Source organism: Protopterus annectens, chromosome 8.part0 (genome assembly GCF_019279795.1).
Source record: "Protopterus annectens isolate FY-2018-M chromosome 8.part0, PAN1.0, whole genome shotgun sequence".
In the NCBI taxonomy this organism is placed as follows: domain Eukaryota; kingdom Metazoa; phylum Chordata; order Ceratodontiformes; family Protopteridae; genus Protopterus; species Protopterus annectens.
In genome coordinates, this window is record NC_056741.1 from 1487513739 (window position 1) to 1487529474 (window position 15736).

Consider the following 15736-nt stretch of genomic DNA (forward strand, 5'->3'; position numbering starts at 1 on the left):
GGAAACAGCAAGAGAATGTCAGTAGATAGAACATACTCATATTAGAAGCAGACAACACATAGGAAATAGAAAAAAAAGTTAGTCAGGGTTAGTACAAGGACATAACCAATGAGTACTGAGAAATTGTTTTAGTTTCTGTTTAAAACGTGTTATAGAGGACAGAGATAGGAGTTCAGAGGGAAGTATGTTCCAATGTTTGCCAACAGAGTTAGAGAACAACGAATCTCCAGCTGAGTTGTTGGATTTGCTGGTAGTAATAAGTAGCTTATTAGAAGAGCGTAAATTCTTAAGATTGTTGTAGGGGGTTATGAGAGTAGTCAGTATAGGTGTACAGGTGGGGTAATGCAGGCTCTTATGAATAATAGCAAGTTGGTGAAATAGTATCTGGTTTTGGAATTCTAGCCATCCTAATTGCTTTAGGTTGTTACAATGATGTGTTCTAAAAGGAGAACCTGTGGCAAATCTAGCAATACTATAATAGGAGGTAGCAAGTCTGCTGAGGTTGTTTTTTGAGAGATTGGTAAATATGGGTGAAGCATAGAGTAGGGTAGAGATTAAATGAGTTCTAGCTATAGCGGTTTTGGCTGAAGGAGTAAGAAAGGGTTTGATTCTGTAAAGGGATCCCAGTTTCTTATTTACTGTTTTTATAGTGATGTTAATATGAGTATCGAAGTTTAGGTTATTATCTATGGTTATTCCAAGAAGTTTAGTGATTAGGTCAGGAGATATAAGAGTCCCGTTCTTGGATATAAGAGTGAAGTGAAGAGGGGTTGACCTGCGAGTAGGAGTAAAGAGTAGAAGTTTAGTTTTTTTAGGGTTAAGTTGGAGGCAACGGTTTAAAAACCACTGCTCAACTGTATTAAATGCTTTTTGTGTCAGGGACTGTAGCTCGGTAGGAGTTTTAGCTGAGCAAATAATGGTGGAGACGTCTGCATATTGAATGCAGGTTGCATGTGGAATTGCTAGGTGGAGGTCGTTAGTGAAAATGGAAAATAACAGTGGGCCTAATATGGAGCCCTGGGGAACACCAAGGGAAATGGGGAGGTGAGAAGATAGATTGTTTTCCCATAGTACTGCCTGTTGTCTTTTATCTAAGTAGGATTTGAACCATTTTAAGGCTAGTGTATCAAGAGAAAGAGATTTAAGTATTTCTATAAGGAGCTGGTGGTTAACCATGTCAAAAGCCTTAGATAAATCAATGAAGACAGATGAGGAAAGAGTATTATTATTATTATTATGGTTTGAATTTATACAGTCTGTGAAGGAGAGTAGAGCTGTGGTGGTACTGTGGTTAGGTCTAAACCCATGTTGACAGTTGGCAAGTAGGTTATTTTCGATAAGATGGGTGAGTAGTTGCTTATGGACACATTTTTCCATAATTTTTGCCAGTGGAGAGAGTAGAGCTATTGGTCTATAGTTTGAAATGTCAATGGAGTTTCCGCCTTTATGAAGGGGGATGATGTGTGAGATTTTCCAGATAGATGGGATATATCCTTCGGTTATAGTTCTGTTTATTAGTATGGAAATGGGGAAGGCTATGGCTTTGGCTCCTTTTTGCAGGTATTCTGCAGGTAGATGGTCAGCAGAGGGGGTAGTAGGTTTCAGTTTTTCTAGAAGAGAGCAAATGAAGGATGTAGGAACAGGTTTTAGCTGAAATGATGGAATTGGGTAAGTTGGTGAGGTGTTTAGATTATGGAAACTTGGAGATAATTGCTTAGCTAGTGTTTGAATGGCATCTGTAAAAAAAGAATTAAAGGCATTGGCAGTTTGTGTTGGATTCTCATGGCTAGAGTCTTTTGGGCTAGGTGTAGTAGATTGGCCTGGGTGTAGGAGTTTATTGATGCTGGACCAAAATTTTTGTGGGTTCCTTTGGTTAGTTTGTTGTAGTTGGATGTAAACGTTTTGTTTATCTAATAGGATAGCTTTTTTAGTAGTATTTCTAAGTTGTCTGAAGGTTTGGTGGTCTGTAAAATTCCTGGTAGTGTGCCATTTTGCCCAAGATTTGTTTCTGAGGAGAATTTTCTGTTTAGTAGTTATGGTGAGCCAAGGGGAAGTTTTAGCTTTCTTTCTAATAGAGCGTACTGGGGCATGTTGGTCAAGGATGGCTAAGAATTTGGAATTAAAGTCGTCAACTGCTTTATCTAGAGGGAGTATTTTTAGTGGTGATCAATTGCAGTGTTTGAGTTCTAGTTGGAAAAGGTCAGGGTTGAAGAATATTTTAGTCCGAATTGTTTGATAGGTATTTGGGTTAGGTATGCTAGTTTTGTGTCTGATGATATATGTGAATGAGTGGTCACTCAGATCATCAGGGAGGGTTCCTGCTTTGTATGTGAGATGTGGAGAGTTTGTCAGGATCCAGTCTAATGTGCTTTCCTTGTTGTTGGTTTTATTAATTCTTGTAGGGGAGGTGATGACTTGTGAGAAGCCATGAAGATTAATATGGGTGGTGGGTTGAGGGGTACTACAGGACTTCCAGTCAATGTTAAAGTTTCCAAGTACAATAGTTTCTTGTGGAAGATTGAGTGATAGCCAGTTTAGAATGCATTCAAGGGTATTAATGTTATTTCCAGGGGGAAGGTAGATACAAGCAATGTTAATGGATTTGAATTTGTTGATTTGAAGTTTAGTGACAAGGATTTCAGCGTTATTAAATATCGGTAGATTTATGCTTGAAGTGGTAACTTGTAGATTGTTTTTATAAAGGACTGCTACACCCCCTCCCTTTTTGTTAATACGGTCTAATCTAAGGATATTGTAGGCAGGTGGGGTAACTTCATTGTCATTAATGGAGGGTTTTAGCCATGTTTCAGATAAACATAGGATGTCAAATTGGTAAAATTCTAGTAGGGCATGAAGATGGGCAATCTTGTTTTTAATGCTTCGAATGTTAAGATGTGCTATAGAAAAGGAGTTTGGAGGTTTATTAGGAGTATGTGTATTAGTTATGTAAGAGTTGCTTGGTACAGCGTTGGGAATATTGTTTGGGCCTGGGTTAGGATGAATGTCTCCATCTAGCAGGGCTAGGTGGAATGTTTTATATGTGGGGTTGTTAAATTTAGAGAAATAAAAAATTATTTTTCTTGTATGTAGGTTACTATATCTTATATGTGTTAGTCTATGATATTTGGCTTGCAGGTAGCAGGGACTAGTTGTGGTGTTATAGCTGTGTTGGTAGGTAGCTAGTAGTGGAGTGGAAGTGAGTTTAGAGGGGAATAGAAGGTTTGGGTGTAATGGTTGTTCATAGGAGGTTAATATGTAGGTAATTATTAGAGGAGGTAGGAGAGAGACAAAGGATATGTGTTTTAATTGATATTGATTAAGGTAGGAAACTTTGACCATGATCTTTGTATCAGATGTTAAATTGATAGGGGTGTGTAGTAGTAGCAGCTGGTAAGTTGAAACTGTAAGGATAGGGAAGATATATGATAAGGTTAGGAGAGGTAAGTATGTAAATCGGGTGTGGAGTGGTAATAAGGTGTGGTAGTTGATTGGTACAGAGAAGATGGGGGTGCGGTTAGTGAGAATAAGTGTAGGACCCCTGGGGGTGGGTGGGAATTGGGAATAGGGAGGGGAGCGGAGTGAGTCCGTAGGGTGAACGGAGCGGGTAGAGACAGTTGAGTGAGACAGTCAAGGTGAACAATCAGTGAAATTCTGATTGTAGAATACTGCCTGCAGGGGTAAGTAGGTTTGAGATATGTATAGAAAGATTGAGAAGTAGTATATGAGTATGTAAAGGCGGAAGGTGGGAAATTAGAGCAGAGCAGGTTATAGGTATGGTCAATAGTGAGAATGCTAAAAATCAATTTTAAAAAGAGGAAAGCTTTTCAAAGAATGGGGGGTACAAGAAGGAATAGATAAGAAGGTGCCACCTAGTGGACAATCAGGTTAATAACAGCAGAGGTAAAAAATGGGGAAGGCTAGACTAGGGCTAGAAAGACAATCTATTTGAATAGGATAAGAAAGCTAACAATATAAGAAGGACTATCCTTAGACTACAGGATATAGGGGGGGGTGGTATGGCTACTGGGTGATCAGGCTGAGAGGCTTACATTTAACAACAACAAGGATTAAGCAGTTTAAAGATTTAGCTTTAAAGCCAGTATTAAGAATAACACATACTCTCTTATTTCTTTTCTTGGGAGAGCACAGGGTTATTCTTATGAGGTGTTGTTACAGCTGGATGGTTGGGATGGGTCCTTTGTTCCCTGGTGGTTAATAGTCTCCTAGTGGAGGGTAGGCAAGCTGGAGAGGTGAAAGCAGATATGTAACAAAACAGGAGCAGGAGAGAATGGTAAATATATAATAAATGTTAAATAAATAATAAATAAATTATGACCTCTTTCTTCCTGGATGAGAAACCTTTTGTAATGAGATGTGCCACATAGAAGGACTTTCAGACTACAGTGGCAATGTGGTTATCAAAGGAGAGGTTGCTGTGTACCTGTGTCCCCAAGGTCTCTTATCACACTTTCTGTGTTTAGTGGACTACCGCCTATGTGGTAGTTCATGGGCACCGAATTTTTCACAAAGGGAATGACAATGCACTTATTGGCATTGAGCTTAAGGCCATGGTTCTGGCACCAGTCTTGGTAGTGAGGCCTTTTTGTAGAATGTCCTCATCAGTTGGAGAATCCATAATGGCTCCCAGGTTGCAGTCATCTGCAAACGTGGTCAACCAGAGTCACTTTGTGTTGGCTTGAACTTCAGAGAAGTAAATGCCAAACAGGAAAGGACCTAGGACCTATCCTGTGGGGCACCACTTGTAACTGGTTGGTAGTTAAATTTGGAGTCCGCTACTTTCACAGTGTGGGTTCTACCAGTGAGCCAGCTGGCAACCCATCTTATGACATAAGGGTTTATGCCTAGTTTAGTGAGTCTATCTATGATTCCTGAGTGAGGAATGGTGTTGAAGGCCTTGGCAAGATCCACGTAGGCTTTGTGCACTATCTTGCCCTCATCCACAGCTCTGGTGACAGACTCGAAGAAGTGTATCAGGTTGAGCAGGCATGATCTACCATTTACAAACCAAACTGCATGGGGTCCAGAGTTTCGAGATTCCCCATGTCCCTATTAATAAGGTCCATGATGATGTTCTCCATAGCCTTACACATCAGACTCGTCAGGCTAATGGGGTGTTAGTTCCCAGGGTCTGTAGTCGCTCCCCTTTGTGGAGTGGGATGAACGTAGCTGTGCACCATTTGGCAAGAATGAAGTCTGAAATGAGGCTGTGATTGGACAGGGCACTCAGGTGTGGTGCCAGTTCACTTTGTAGTTCACATAAAACACAGCCAGGGATATTATCAGGTCCCATGGAAGCTGTATTCTTTGCTTTCGACAGTCTGGTTTTTACCTGTGTAGCCGTGAAAGTAGAAAGTTGCAATTTGTCAAGTATTGTGATAGGCCCTTTAGGGGGTGAAAGGGGGGTAAAGTTCGCACTGAACCTGTCGGCCAATATGTTGGCAATATCCATTGGTTCTGTATATGTATTGCCATTGTGCTATAACTCAGAGCAGATCTGAGTATTGCCATGTAGATTCTTGACATAATTATAGAATGCCTTGTGGTTGTCTTTAGAATCTGCAGCAATTTTGTTTTTGTAGCTAGCTTTAGAGGATTTGATGAGAGATCTCAGTTTTTTGCTGAGGGTAACAAGGGAGTTTTTCCAGTCTTGGGACTTCACCCTTTTCTGCAACAGTTTTTCCTTCTGTTGTAGAGTTTGTTTATGGTAGGGGACCACCAGATTGGCCTCCTTTTTATGGAGGAGAGCGTCTTAGTTCTATTTGGTATGGCCCGTTCCATGCTCTTGTGTATGCGCTCATACAGTGCATTAGTGTATGATTCAGCAGTCATGCACCTATTTTCCATTTGCATGGATATCGTGAAGTTAGCCACCTCTGTTTTTAGAAGCCCAAAACTGGCGTTGGAAAAGTTTTTTACAGTAGTTTCCTGTAAGGGGGGGGGGGGGTGGTGAGGATGAGATGTGGATATCCATGGTGATTAGCTTGTGGTCAGCTCTGACCAGGGAGGATTTGATTTCTGGTGTAGAGCAACAGTAGCCCGTGTTAGTAATGATCAAGTCAAGGGTGTTTCTACCCCTCGTGGGGGTAAGAATGAGTTCGTCCAGGGCATTGGAATTAATGAATTCCAGGAAAACTTGAGCTAGTGTGTTGGTACATGAGTAATTTTCCCAGTTAATGGAGGGGTAGTTAAAGTCTCCCAGTATAAGGGTATTGGGTTGTACCCTAATATTTTTCAGCATGTTTAGGAATGTGGAGTGGGAGTCTTGGGACATGGTGGGGGATCTATAGCAGGCTACAACCTGGATTACAATTTTACCCAGTATTAGTTGTACCTGAAGTATCTCTGATGCACTGTCTTGGGCTACTAGTCTGGAGGTGTGAATATCTTTTATGAATATGGAGACACCACTGCCTTTAGTGATTCAGTCCAGGTTTAGGGGCCAAAAGGTGTGGTATGAATTATAGCATGGTAGTGTTGGGGTGCTCTCCTGAGCCTTTTACCAGGTCTCAGTCAATGCACAGATGTCAATGTTCTCCATTTTAAGGAATGCTTCGAGTGAGTGCATTTTGAGATTTAGACTTCTAGCATTAAGTAGCAAAATCAGGTGAGATACAATTCAAAGGTGGCACTAAGTGCAATGGTAGCAAACTTACAAAGAACGTCATAGACAAATGTGTACATAACATGAAAAGGGGAAATCTGTGCAAATGTTATGACTTAGCTGTCTCAAATGCACTTGATATGATTTTTAGACTACCCATTGCTTGCAATGAGCACAATAATCTACCTTTTTTACATCTCATAGTACTGCAGTAATATTTGATCAATGTTTGAGCCTCATCTATGGCTCTGTAATACTGGTAAGCAATCACTTTGAACAAAGGCTAAACTATTTTAAACAAAAATTTCACATCAATCTTCTGAATGTGAGCAATGTAAAATAGCATTTTCCAAAGCTAGAGACAGTATTTCCTTGTGACTAAAGCCACATGAAATCATGGTTGGTTGCATTAATTTTCACCCAACCTCATCCTGTCCTCCCAGCATCAGTACATAAACTGGTAGCATTGGCTCACATGAGCATTCTACAAGATATTAATCCTCATACAAATTGGTCACTTCCTCTTAACCTATACTCCTGGCTACTACCACCACCACCACTTCTATACACTGGTCATATTCTTTCATCCACAGAACGATACCTTACACAGCTATCTTAGCCACTCTCGGTCTCCACCATCAGTCATGTATTTTATTCAGTCTTATACTCTTTCAACAGTCCTGTATATTTATTATCTTCAAATCTAATTTGTAACTACCATGTAATTTACTGTTCTCTCTTCAAGATGAAGACTGCATATCTTATTGCTCTCTTTCACAGGTGAAAGCATATCATCATCATCATCATCTTCTTTCGGCTGTTCCCATTAGGGGTCGCCACAGTGGATCATTTGTTTCCATTTCTTCCTGTCCTCTGCATCATGCTCTTTCACACCAACTGCCTGCATGTCCTCTCTCACCACATCCATAAACATCATCTTAGGCCTTCCTCTTTTCCTCTTACCTAGCAGCTCCATCATTAGCATCCTTTTCCCAATATACCCAGCATCCCTCCTCAGCACATGTCCAAACCAATGCAATCTCACCTCTCTTCCTTTGTCTCCAAACTGTCCAACCTGAGCTGACCCTCTAATATACTGATTCCTAATCCCGTCCATCCTAGTCACACCCAGTGCAAATCTTAACATCTTTAACTCTGCCACATCCAGCTCTGACTCCTGCCTTTTCGACAATGCTACCGTCTCCAACCCATATAACATAGCTGGTCTCACTACCCTCTTGTAGACCTTCCCTTTCACTCTTATTGGTACCCGTCTGTCACAAGTCACTCCTGACACTCTTCTCCACCCATTCCACCCTGCCTGTACTCCTTTCTTCACCTCTCTTCCACACTCACCATTACTCTGAACTGTTGATCCCAAGTACTTAAACTCATCCACCTTTACCAACTCTACTCCCTGCATCCTCACCATTCCTCTACCCTCCCTCTCATTTACACACATATATTCTGTTTTAGCCCTGCTGACCTTCATTCTTCTCCTCTCTAAAACATATCTCCACCTCTCCAGGGTCTCCTCAACCTGGTCCCTACTCTCACTACATATCACAATGTCATCTGCAAACATCATAGTCCATGGGGCCTCCTGTCTAATCTCATCTGTCAACTTGTCCATCACCACTGCAAATAAGAAAGGGCTCAGAGCTGATCCTTGATGTAATCCCACCTCCACCTTAAACGTATCTGTCACTCCCACCGCAGTCCTCACCAATGTCACACTACCCTTGTACATATCCTGTACCACTCTTACATACTTCTCTGCCACTCCCGACTTCCTCATACAATACCACAATTCCTCTCTAGGCACCCTGTCATATGCTTTCTCTAAATCCACAAAGACACAATGCAACTCCTTCTGACCTTCTCTGTATTTCTCCAACAACACTCTCAGAGCAAATATTGCATCTGTAGTGCTCTTTCCTGGCATGAAACCATACTGCTGATCACTAATCATCACCTCCCTTCTTAACCTAGCTTCCACTACTCTTTCCCATAACTTCAAGCTGTGGCTGATCAATGTTATCCCTCTGTAGTTACTGCAGCTCTGCACATCACCCTTATTCTTAAAGATAGGTACCAAAACACTTTTTCTCCACTCTTCAGGCATCCTCTGACTTTCCAAAATTTCATTAAACAATCTGGTTAAAAATTCTACTGCCATTTCTCCTAAGCACCTCCATGCTTCCACTGGTATGTCATCTGGGCCAACAGCCTTTCCATTCTCCATCCTCTTCATAGCTGTCCTTACTTCCTCCTTGCTAATCTGCTTCACATCCTGATTCACTATCCCCACATCATCCAACCTTCTCTCTCTCTCTCTCATTCTCTTCATTCATCAGCCCTTCAAAGTACTCTTTCCATCTACTCAACACACTCTCCTCACTTGTGAGTACGTTTCCCTCACTGTCCTTTATCACCCTTACCTGCTGCACATCTTTCCCAGCTCTGTCCCTCTGTCTAGCCAATCGATACAGGTCCCTTTCTCCCTCTTTAGTGTCCAATCTCTCATACAACTCTCTATATGCCTTATCCTTAGCCTTCGCCACCTCTCTCTTTGCCATGCGCCTCATCTCCTTATACTCATGTCTACTTTCTTCATCTCTTTGACAATCCTACTTCTTCACCAGCCTCTTCCTCTATATACTCTCCTGTACTTCCTCATTCCACCGCCATGTCTCCTTGTCCTCCTTCCTCTGTCCAGATGTCACACCAAGCACCTTCCTAGCAGTCTCCCTTACTAGTTCTGCTGTAGTTATCCAGCTATTCGGTAACACTTCATTGCCTCCCAGTGCCTGAAAGCATATAAAAACTGCTTTCCGCTAAATGCCTTTTTGTTTTTACTCATGTCTGTATTTATTTCTATAATTATTACTTAGGTTGTGCCTGAAATTTGCCCATTATGATCAGGCCTTAACATGGGTAGACAACTAAATTAAATATCACTAAATGATCCCACCAAAAAAACTACAACATATGGGAGCATGTCATTTACTTTATTGTATACACTTTTATTGAGTGTTTTCACTTATTCCAATGGTCATCTAACTTTAATGTTGTTGTGCTAAATGATAGCAACAAGAACATACAAGACTTCCAGACGCTGGATCCATCCCAGTTTGTAAGGTCGTGCATACTGAATCTGGTGGACTTCTTTGAAAAGGTCTCTAAGGCAATGGATGAGGGGAAAATGGTGCATGCCGCCTACCTAGATCTGGCTAAAGCATTTGATACAATACCCTATTTGGGCAATGTCAACACACTTAAACAACTAGGTATAAACCCCTTTACAACACACTGGATAGCTAACTGACTCACTGATGAGATCAAGGAGTGTATAATCAGTGAGGCCACCTCCACAAAGAGGCCATTCATCACTGGAGTCCCTAAGGACTCTGTATGGTCCCTCTACTCCTTTAGCATCTACTTCTTGGATGTCAAAACCAATGTCAAAGGCCACTGGTTAATCAAGTTTGCAGAAGATCACAAACTAGGAACAGTCATTGAATCCCCACAAGAGTAGAACACCCTTCAGGAAGGTCTAACACGGACAAACACCTGGTGCCAAAGTTATGGCTTATTTATTTATTTTATTTATTGATTACATTTGTTAACCAGGAAAAGTCCGGCTGGACTAGGAGCCCATTTTCAGCAGAGGCCTGGGAGAAAAGCTATAGAAAAAAACAGTACAAATACAATACAAAACAGGACAATATTACATCTGAATATTTTACATATGAATTTTAAAAACGCACAGAATTCTATTTCAAGCTTAAGTACAGAACACAAAAAATTATGGAAAAAGGCACAATAACATATTACTCAAATTAGAATATTACACATGGAATATAGGTTGAACAGTCTTGTATTTTGCAAAGTCAACAGAAAATAACTGTATACACAGGGGTGTTAAATTCCCATTGGAGAGGCAGAGTAATAAGAACCAAGAACAGATGGTAATAAACAGAGAGAGGTAGTAGTAAGAGGATGTAGACTATAGTATAACCAAGAGGGGGGGGGACAGGATAAGTGGAGTTAGCCAGGAGTATGACAGGAGCAAAGCCAGTGATTAACTAGATAGTTATGAAGTAGCTGTTTGAAATGCATTATAACATCTCTTGGGAAATCTGCCACCCCAGGTAACTACATCATCAATTAAACTCCTCTAAAAGTTGATTCAATGGTCAGGGATCTGGGAATGCATATGAATACTAATGTATCCTTCAACCAACATGCTTCCAAAGTAGTAAGAAAATCCTTCTATGTTGCTGAACTTATAAACAAGGGCATGGCATCTAGGACCAGAGAGGCCATTGTACCACTGTACTCAGCCCTCATCAGACCCAACATAGGGTATAATGCCCCCTTTTGTATGTACATGAGCAGACACATGAAGCAATTGGAACATGCACAAAGGTTCCTTACAAAAAGAATACAGGGGGTAAACACAATGTCTTATGCTAATTGCTTCAAAGCCCTGTTTCTTTACTTGGTACTGAGAGGTGATCTTTGCATGGCATATAACGCATTCCTGGACCCTGTTTTGGTGAACCTTCTGCATATATGCAAAACAAACAGCATCAGAACTGTTTAGATTAAAAGACCTAAATTTTGCTTGTGACATTAATAGGACATGTTGGAGAGACAGATATGTTTCTCAGAGAATTCCCATTCTCTGCAATAGGTTCCCCATCCATGCGAAGCAGAGGTCAGCTTCAGTTAAAGTAACATTTTATTTCAGCAGGATATTTTGCATTTTAATATTAAATCATGCCTGCCTTGAAATTGTTTGTCTCTCTTCATAGCAGTTATACTGGCCATTCATCTTTCAAACTTTTTCTGACATTCTCTTCTTCCTCATGTATTCAGCTGGGAAATCAACTTAAGTACAAAGACACAGAGTGTATAACATTAACCTGTTTTTTTAATTGCATTCTACTTTTATATTTCTATCTCCTTCTATTTAAAGCTTTGTTCGCTGTCCTTAAACCTCTTTTCCCTTCATCACTTTCAGTTCTTTAGACTGCATCTCACTAATTATTTTTTTTTTGTCTTTTTCACCATTATGATATAAGGCTTCATTTTGTCCATTTGTTCCTCTTTTTACTCCATTATTTATTCTTTACATAGTTCATTTGTTATCCTCAAAGCACCCCCCCACACTCTCTCTCTCACACACACACACACACACACACACACACACACACACACACACACACACACACACACACACACACAGACACAGACACACAGACACACAGACACACACACACACACACACACACACACACACACACACACACACACACACACACACACAAACACATATGCACACTTCATTTTTAAAGAAAAAGTGGATCAAGTCTCCAGGTCCACTAGTTCCATTGCCTTTTTTCTACCACAGTTGACTTATGTATTTTTCCTTCCTTCTGTTCTTTTCGATTTGTTACAGTTCTTCTGTACTTTAACTTCTATCATAGTGGTTAGTTCCTCACTTTTTCTTATTTCCTTTCATTTGTCTTACTTCAGTTAATCTTTCTCCGCCTACCTTCTGACTCATTCCTTAAAGTGGTATTTGTCTTTTTCACCCTCAATGTCTCTGTTTTTCACTTCACCTCTGGTTTCTGCTACTGTTTACTAATTGCATTTCCCTTTTTGTAGAGCAGACCCTCTTTGGGCTTTAGTATTCTCTGCAAACACATGAAAAATGTATAATGCCCATTGATTACTAGCTTAGAAACATTTTCAGTTTTATTTGACCATTGCAGAAAACTCCTATTCTGTATTTGATTCACATTAATGAAATAAAAAGAAATGTAAATAATTAAAAGCATGCAATACTGACCTTTCATAGATTGAAACTCCTTCCTTTGTACTAATTTTGGACATTGTCTATCCTATAGAATTTCTACAAAATATGGTCACTATTGGCATCTAAAAGTGCCAACACTGTTACAATTACCCAGTTTACATAATCATGCCTCAAAATTTATTTCATCCTTATTTTGGGATGATGGAGGATATATTTGGCCATCTGCAACTGCAATCTTTTGAGGAAGGGGTGGTGCATATATCTTGGGGAAAGCATGTGGTACATAAACTCATGGTCTGGTAGTGGCTTTCCTTGAGCACCAGACAGTGCAATTGCATATTGGAGGGTGATGTAGTTTCTAAAGAGATGTAGACTGTATGTACCACCACCCAAGTAATGGCTTAAGACCTTTAGAAATAGCCTTTTAATTGGGATGAGGCAAGGGCACAGGCAACCAATATGGCGGTTTAAATGACAGACCTTCTGGATGACTATTGCCCAATGGATCTTACAGGCCCTCATCACAAGAGAACAAATTACCTCAAATTCAGTTTGGGAAGCATAATGACACAGAGGTCAGTGGCACATTACACCTGCTTCCCAAGTGCAATTCATTTATATCTCTAGATATTAGAATCTAGATTAAGGATGAGTATGAAAGAAACTTGCGATGTCTTAGTTTCTCTTTAACATTCTTTTTAATAGTGGAAAAGCTGTTTCCCTCTCAAATTCCATAGCATAATCTGGTAGGAATTCCATATCTCTGCATTCTAGAATTAGAATATTCAAAAAAATATTTTATAGGTTCATATTTTCATAGGTGTGTACTGGGCTAATGACCACTAGAGCCTTTTTAAGCCTAGTCATGCATCCCAAATCTCTGACAAATTCTGATATCCCGGTATCTTACAGGCTGCCTGTGTCTATTAAAAGCACAGGTATGAAACCAGGGATGACTATCCTGTATCCCATTCAACTGTCCAAGTTGCACTAGAATTGAGTTAGGGAGTAACTCTGCTTCACTTGGATGGGGTGCCTGTTCCAGAGAAGGGGTTTTCTCTGCAATACATACCTGTCTGTCCTGCAGGTCTTATTTATATCACATGCAAGGTTTAAGGCTTTAGAATGGGTCATTTTGGTTCTGTTTATTTTGTGGATATGCAGGTGGTCCATCAGGGTAGTGGTACAACAGTGCCTTGCATGCCAGGCATAGATCTTCCCTCAACAGCCTGTTGGAGACAGAATACAGGAACAGAGTTTTGATGTGGTCTGCATAGGACATGTTATTTATACACTATATTCTTTTAGTAAAGGACCTCTGGGGACTTTTCAGTTGTTGGATGTGCCTGGTTAGGTACCTAGCAAAGGGGGTGTTCTACTTAATGATAGGTATGTTTGAATGCTGAATATAGTGGAACAATGGCCTCCTTAGACCGAGATGCCATACCTTTGTTTATAAATTGCACTACATAGAATGATTTCCTCACTACTGTAGATACGGTCAAAGGCTAGTTTATTGTCTGTATGTGTGTCCTCAAGTCCCTGACTACTGGGTTGACTCTTTAGGGTGAGTTAAAAATATGATAGTTACCAGGAGTGGATGACTTCTCAAAGAATATTATGCATTTCTTTGCATTTAGTTTTAATCCATGGCTCTGACACAAGTCATTTGCCTTTAAGGTTCTGGACATAGATGTAGAATGCCTTGTGGTTGTGCTTGGCTTAGGAGGCCAAATGTACCTCAAATACGGCTTTGGTAGACTTTAATTATTCTCAGATATGTTTATTTTTTGATAGTGCTTTTATCCTACCAGGTGCTACACCTCCTAGGTTTTGCCATGATTTTCTTCCTTCTGTTATGCTGTTTATTGATGATGTGATTCCAACAGGGTGGCTTGCTTTCTCAGTTAGCTCTGTACTTTTTTCTGGTGGGTACAGCTGTCTCTATGCAGCAATTCACATGTTTGTATAGAGTTTCTGTGAACAGTTCTGCACAGGCAGCAGTGTCCTCAAGGTTTATGTGGATTTGAAATTTTGCCAGGTTGTCACTTAATAGTTGGAAGTTAGCTTTTAAGTAGTCCTGAACATTCCACAGTTAGCTGGGGTTCTGGGTTTTATTTTTTACTTCAAAAGAGACCATTTTGTAGTCTGACCTTACCAGAGTAGACATTAAAAAAGGGGGTGTGCAGCACTCTCCCATATTAGTGAGGACCAGATCCAGTATGTTTGTGCCAGCTAATCAGCATATCTGTAGCCTGACCCAGAGAGTTTATATTTACGAAAAACAAGAATCTTTGTGACTGCACGTTTGGTATCATGTATGATTCCTAGTTAATTACTGGGGTAATTAAAGTCACCCATGAATATAGTATTGGGCTGGATGGTGACTGTTCCTAGTAAGCTTAAATAAGTGTTATAGATTTCCTGGGTCATACAAGGGACTTGCAGCTTGCAAAGAAGTGCTATGGGATTTTACCTACTGTGATTTGAACATGGAGAAGTTCAAGTGCATTGTTCTGTTTGACCAACCTTGAGGTATATTTATTGTTGATGTAAATCATGATACCACCACGTTTCGTTTGTGTCTGTGTAAATGTGTGGAAAGCACTGTAGCTTCATAATGCTAATGTGCTCTTCATGTCTTTAAAGCCCATCTAGGTGACTGCACATATGCCAGCATTTTCTAGGAAGAGGAGAGCTTGTAGGAAGTGGAATTTCTTGTTTATTCTCCTAGCATTGAGCAGTAACACCTTTAGATTTAGCATTGAGGGGGGAGAGGTGCAGATCATCCCTGGCAAAGCATAGTGGTCTGTTGACCATCTCCTTCCATGCTGACAAATATTGCACCCCCTTAAAATTACACCAGAAACTAAGCCAGTTCCTAAAGTCATTTATTATCTGCTCGTATTTTGGCATCATCCTTGGAGAAGGTAAAATGCTGCAGGATGCTAAACTTTCACATATTCTCAGAGAACCCAGAGGTCCCTCTTCATATAGTCTAAGTAGGTATGCCTCAGGTTATCTTCACCCTCATAGAGTATGAGTAATACTGGTACTTGTGGTCCAGTAACCTGAGTACAGGCTTAATGTGGTGGATCCTGGTGCCTGACAAGCCCCTGACCATGACTTTGTCTTTACTGAGCCTTGTGAGAGGGACATCAGTGTGTCTCACAATGGAGTCTCTAATAACCAGAATGTTGGATTGTGTTTTGGCTTGTCTTACGGGCATATAAGTAGATGGTCCATGAAAAGTGGCTGTATATGTTGATGTGAGTTCATCTGTGGCT